The sequence below is a fragment of the Patagioenas fasciata genome, chromosome 3 (genome assembly GCF_037038585.1).
Source record: "Patagioenas fasciata isolate bPatFas1 chromosome 3, bPatFas1.hap1, whole genome shotgun sequence".
Taxonomy (NCBI): Eukaryota; Metazoa; Chordata; class Aves; order Columbiformes; family Columbidae; genus Patagioenas; species Patagioenas fasciata.
In genome coordinates, this window is record NC_092522.1 from 81,000,390 (window position 1) to 81,007,029 (window position 6,640).

Consider the following 6,640-nt stretch of genomic DNA (forward strand, 5'->3'; position numbering starts at 1 on the left):
CATATAAATAATCAAGTGATACAAATTCATGAAGAATATGTTTTGGCAACAGACAGCATGTATTTTTTGCCCTGTTATTCACATAGCTCTAATTAGGACAAGCAAACCATGGCATATTGAAAACTTGAAAATATGTGAATGATTAGAATTTTATTTCAATATTCAAGGGTATTAATTTCATTGTCTAATTTTTCTCTCAACATATTGACCTTAACATTTAATTTAGCAATTAGTTAAATCCATGCTGGTGGAGTATTTGTGGGAGTCTTAAACAAGCCTAAGTATTCTATAATTTGTTTTGAAGAAGGAGGTAACGAGTGATTGGCATTTGACATGTGTTTATTATGTTAAATTACAGTCTTTAGATCAGCAGAATCAATACCATGGTCTACATTAGCAGGCATGTCTAAAGTTAAACATACCATATTTGAGGTTTTGTAATTGTCAGATCCAGCTGGAAAGAATTATGATAGCTGTTCAGTTGTTGTCTCATTAGGAATAATGCTGTTTCGAAGAACTCTATTTGGCCTTGTATAAAAAAACCCCAAACCAACTTACCATAGAATTTCTTCCTGAACTGTTCATTCAAATGGACATATGGAAACAAAATGTACAATTTACTAAAGCATAATACAGCATACTATTGGAATTGAGTGCTGTTCTAATGAAGCCTATAACTTCCATGACTCTTAGTGTTTCAGCTGAGGAGATAAACTCCAGAACAGTTGGGTTTATAAGTTCCTTGATATCAGCAAGGTTTATAAACATATTTTCCATCCTGGACTGCTTTCAAGTTGATTATCAATGCATGTGAAGGACACTCTAAGTTCTTTAGCTTTCAAAGAGCTAGTAGTTGTCATTGATAAACTGTGTATCTATTGCAGTCTGTCTGGGTCAGTATCATAACACTAAAGGCTTTCTGATATTTCAAGCACCTCTGATGAGCAATTCATCCTTACCACACTACAGAACGGCTTCTGCTGCCACTACTGCCTCCTCACCTGCCAGCGCTCAAGGGGCAGGTGTTGAGCTCTTCTCTCGGTGACAAAACCCAAGGGAATATCAGGAAGATGTGCCAGGGGAGATTCAGGATGGACATTAGGAAAAGGTTCTTCACCCAGAGGGTGGTGGAGCACTGGAACAGTCTCCTCAGGTAGGTGTCACTGCCCCAAGCCTGACAGTGTTCAAGAAGAGACTGAACAACATCCTCAGACACATGGTGTGAACTGTGGAGTTGTCATATGCAGGGACAGGAGTTGGACTCAATGATCCTTGTGGGTCCCTTCCAACTCAGGACATTCTATGATTCTATAAACATATCAGTTGGATTATATTCACTGACAGGAACTTTTTGGTCCAAAGTTAAATACATAATATTTTTTGTATCACATATGAACAGTTGTTTGAGTTTTCTCTAATGTGCATTTCTTTTGTCTCCTGTGAAACTCATTTGTATTCTACACTACTATAGTAATCAGCATGTTGAGCTATGCTGGCAATAGGTTGGGTCAGTTTGGTACATCCAAACATTAAAAACACAGCCAATTGCCAGAATAACTGCTAAAAGCATTTTCTGTCAACACATTACTTGCCCTTGCTGATTTTTCTCCCGGATGCTCAGGAAATTTGACTCAATGGATAACTCTTTTTACAGGCATGAAAGACTGCACTGGACTTGTTCAGTCCCCATATTCAGGGATGGCTCATACTTGTCAATAGTGGGATCCAGTCACACTGTAAATTTATATATCTCACTATAATAAATGTTTATTTGTTTTTCTACATGGTACAGAGGAGATATAAAAGAACATACAACAACTAATGACATGCACCAAGTTTCCACAGAGTTTTTATTTTAAACCAGTGTTCAAATGCAATACAGACCTTTATATGCATTTGTGCACCTGTGTCATAGTTCTCTGTAGCAATTTTCTTGGCTTTTTCCAAGCTTGTAGAAATGGGTATGCAACAAGAGGAGCATGTGCATGCACAAGATTCTTACAAGGCTCCTTACAAGTTAATAGGCTTTTTTTTTCCACATTTTTCCAACATATATTGACTAAATATTCTCATCTTACCATTTTTATCTTCGTAATGAACAACCTATACTCCTTTTTTTTGCTATTTTTCCTTTAAAGTGTCTTTTGTTATTAAAGTGCACCTGCACACACACACACACGCACACATGAGTATGTAGGTGCTCATTTGCTGCACTGTTTTCTGTTGTGACTCCAACTAGTTAAAAAAGATAAAGGAGCCATCACTGACCATGATACCTTCTGGTTTTTAGTTTGGTAATATATCCTGACTCAATTTTGTAGAACTTTCTCTCTCCCCCATTTACCTGAGGTGTTCCAGTCTTCCCCGCCCAACACTTGTCAAAACCTTTTGTTCAATGAAGCCTTGCCACACTCATGTGTCTGCTGTTTTCACATCAGCCTCATTGAAAGTGTCTTGAGATCTTCACCTTACTCTTTTCTAGCCAAAAATGGGCTTTGAGGTATGTTTTGCTTCAGTTAGTTTTCAGTGAGAGGAAATTAAATGTGTTCCTTGAGATTTAATACAGGCACTAACACAGGACTTATGTCCCCTGCCTCCCCAAAAGAGTATCTCTTATGAGAAAAACTAATTTCCATTCCTATCTCTAGGGGTTTTCTTTGTGCAAAAAACTGTCTCTGTGTAGTTATTGTTTAGGAATCTCACAGTCCCTGGAGCTTTCTTAGTTTCAGTCGATCAATCCAGGTTTCAAACAATCCAGCTGATGCACTGTGACTACCACTTATCACAATAACTGTAAATACCTCCTACCTGTCTTATGTTTCAAGATATTTGAAGCACCTGCCTGTTATTATTTGTGGACTTCAAGGAATTTGGGAAAAGGACAAATTTTTTTTCTTTGTAATGTCTCATGGAGTGGGTTGGACTTTCTACCTTGCACAATTTAAATAAAAGTTCAGACATAAATGAAGAAATAATATTCAATGCTACACTGAACTGAATTGTATGAGGTTTAACAAGGCCAAGTGCTGGGTCCTGCACTTGGATCATAACAACCCCAGGCAGCGCTACAGGCTCAGTGAAGAGTGGCTGAAAAGCTGCAGGGCAGAGAGGGATTTGAGGGTGTTGATTGACAGCTGGCTGAATATGAGCCAGCAGTGTGCCCAGGTGGCCAAGAAGACCGACAGCATCCTGGCTTGTATCAAGAATAGTGTGACCAGGAAGATTAGAGAAATGATTGTGCCACTGCACTTGGTGCTGCTGAGGCCCCACCATGAATATTGTGTTCAGTTTTGGGCTCCTCATCATAAGAAAGATGTTGAGGTATTAGAGAGAATGCAGAGGAGGGTGACGAAGCTGGTGAGGGGCCTGGAGCACAAGTCTGATGAGGAGTGGATAAGGGAGCTGGGGTTGTTTAGCTTGGAGAAAAGGAGGTTGAGGAGAGACCTTATCATTGTCTACAACTACCTGAAAGGAGGTCATAACATGGAAGGTGTTGGTCTCTTCTCCCAAGTAGCAAGTGATAGTACAAGGAGAAATGGTCTCAAGTTGTGCCAGAGGAGGTTTAGATTGGATATTAGGGAAAATGCTACACGTCAATGGTTGTCAGATGTTGGAACAGGCTGCTTAGGGAAGTGGTGGAGTCACCATCCCTGGAGGTGTTTAAAAGGCGTTCACACAAGATTCTTAGGGACGTGGTTTAGTACTAGAGTTAGGCTATAGTCGGACTTGATAATACTGAGGGTCTCTTCCAACCAAATTGATTCTATGATTCTCTGATTGTTTCCTTATATTTACATTGTATAAATATATGCACAAATATATGTATTATGCTATCTCTGAATACCACATTTGAATAGAGAAAATTAAAACAGATATTAACATTAAATGGGAGTTCACTGTACATATGTAGCTTCCATCATGCAACATTCTTAAATATATTATTTGTCAGCAGAATAAGTTACCAATTAAAAAAAATGAGAATATTTCCCTTCCCTGAGAACTTTTGCTATACAAAGAAATATATGAATCTGTGAAAATAAGAAATTTGAAATGTCTTGATTACTATATTAAGTATTGGAGATATATACAAAATATTTTTCACAAGAGCTTTCTGACTTTAAATGTGTCTAATTTTTTCTTCTGTAAAAAAAAAAAAGGTAGCCCCTTTCATAAACAGATGGTTAGACCATAGTACACAGTAGCCTTGCAAACTGTCCCACTATGTTAGTCTTCCTAGTCACTAACCTTGTCAATGATAAAAATGTCTTTGTGGTTCATTTTGCTTTAGGTATTGTTGGTTTGGGGGGATTTTTTTTTTTGTCTTTAGCATGACAGTCACAGTTTATCTTTTTAGTAAATGCTCTTTCTCTTTTAGAAAATTGACAAGGAATACATCCCTGGTAGCTAATGGCTGTTATCTTTTCAGTTTCACAGATGATAGATTTTCTTCTAAATATCCTCAAGGGTGATCTTTGCTGTCAGTATCTACCTTGTGCTCATCTTGTAAACTGGGACATAGTTGATAGAAATCCCAATGCCTTGATTGGGATGAGTTTTTTCACTCAGATAAAAATTCAACTTTTTTCTGAAATCATTGTGAAGAAGGTGCTTTGTGCGATTGAGCTGTGGAAAAAAAAAAAAAAAATATTCCCTAGGATTATTCTTTATTTTGGGGAAAGGAGGGGTAGGTACAAAAGAAGGGAAAAAAATTGCTGTAGTAAAACAAGGTGAAAGAACTTACTTTTCTTCTCAGATAAAGAGATGTTCTTTATGGTTTTCATTTGTAATATTTGCCTCTGGTGAACACTTTTGCAATACAATCAGGAACATGAAATGATGGAGAAAATTTTATCCCGTAATTTTATCAGAAACTCAACTTTCAAGAACATGCAACCCCTTTTCCATTGGACTATTCCCATGTTAAAAATTGAATACATGTTGCAAATATAATTACTGCTTGTGAGATAATTTCAAATACAAAAACATTAGCATTTTAAGCTTACAAAAATGTTCATAGTTTTAGTAGTTCAATTTCCGGGGAGGTGGGGGAAAAACAACAAACAAAAAACAAAACCCAAAAAACTAGTCGCACTTAGTAGTAGATACTTCTGGTTTTGTTAGAAAAGTTTCCTGTAAAATATAAAAGAAAATTTGATCTTTATAGAATTACAAAGAAAAGTCTAGAGAAGTGAGTAAATTTGAAACTCCAAATTAAATTCCTTTTCTTTAATGGAGGTACATACAGTATGTTTCTATGACTAAAACATATACACAAGTGTCAGAAGGATCCCTCTAGACTGGTATTGTAGCTACAGTAAGAGACCTTGGATCCTGGCTCTGAAAGAGCTGTTTACTGAGGATAGTTCCTTTGAAGTCAATGTGTGGACCCAGTCTCAGAAATGTTTCCTTTCTGGCATTATTCTGTTTGTGAGAATGTGAAACAGAACACAACTTAGATGGTAATGATATAGAGTCTACAATTCTTGCAGCAGAATAAGGGAAAAGAGAAAAAAAAAAAAAAAAGACTTCACAAGAACAAAATTCATGAAGATAACCAGTGGAGGTTTCCATGGAAAATACATGGGAAAAAAAATAAAGGAACTTAGGACTGTAGGGAGTTCTTTACACAACATCAAGGGCACGAGCGTGAAGTATTTCAAACAGCATAAAGCTAGGACAGTCATGATAGATCAGCTGGGCAAAGTTGTGAAAACCTGTAAAATGGAAAAGTACTGGAATTTTAAGCTGGAGAGATGAATGAGTGTGAAAGAATCGCATAAACTTTTTTAAGTAATTTAATGAATGATGAGCAAGTATATTTTAAAAACCCAATGACTTGGCAATATAGAAATGGCTTCTTTACAAATATCTCTAGAAATGGTAGACAAGCCTGTCTGCTGTTCAGCAGAGAAAGAAAGCTGCTGCTAAGAAGACAGCATGTTTAATGTTTTTTTTAATTCAGTCTTCACAAAATGAATCAGCAGTGATTAGCTGGCTAGCAGTATCAAAGACAGAGTGGTAGAAAAGGGAAACAGCAGTTTTTAGAAAGTGCTTAGATGCTTTCAGATCAGTTGTGTCTGGTGAAATTTATGTAGGAGTACCTAGAAAATAAAACTATATTTAATTTAGATTTTGGAAGATTGTTTTTTTTACTATAAAAATGAAGTGTAAAAGAAAAAAAAAATCATATTCTCTGTAAGCCACCTCTACTTTTGAATCATTGCCTTTTATTATCAATTGTTGTAAGGAAATATTTATGCAATTCCAGTGTCAAATAATATTTCACTTTATTAATTTGAAGGCATAAATCTTAATGTCAAAGAAACACTTAAAAAGACATTCAGGTATTCAGAAAAATGCTCATCTAAGGTTTTGCCTTTATAGCAACCTCTGCAAAACTTGTGGAAATGCTGAAGAATTCCATCATTGAATGCTTGCCATTCTATTTTTGGTATCGTTATAGCTCAACATTAAGACCTTTTAATACAGGAATCTTTTTGACATTCAAAAACACATGGAAAAGTTCAAAACTACAACTAAATGGAAAAGATCTCAAAACTGGCTAGTTTAGCTTGGGTTAGCATGCCGAAACATTCTCATATTCAAATATTTTAATGAATATTTCATGAATTATCCTTAT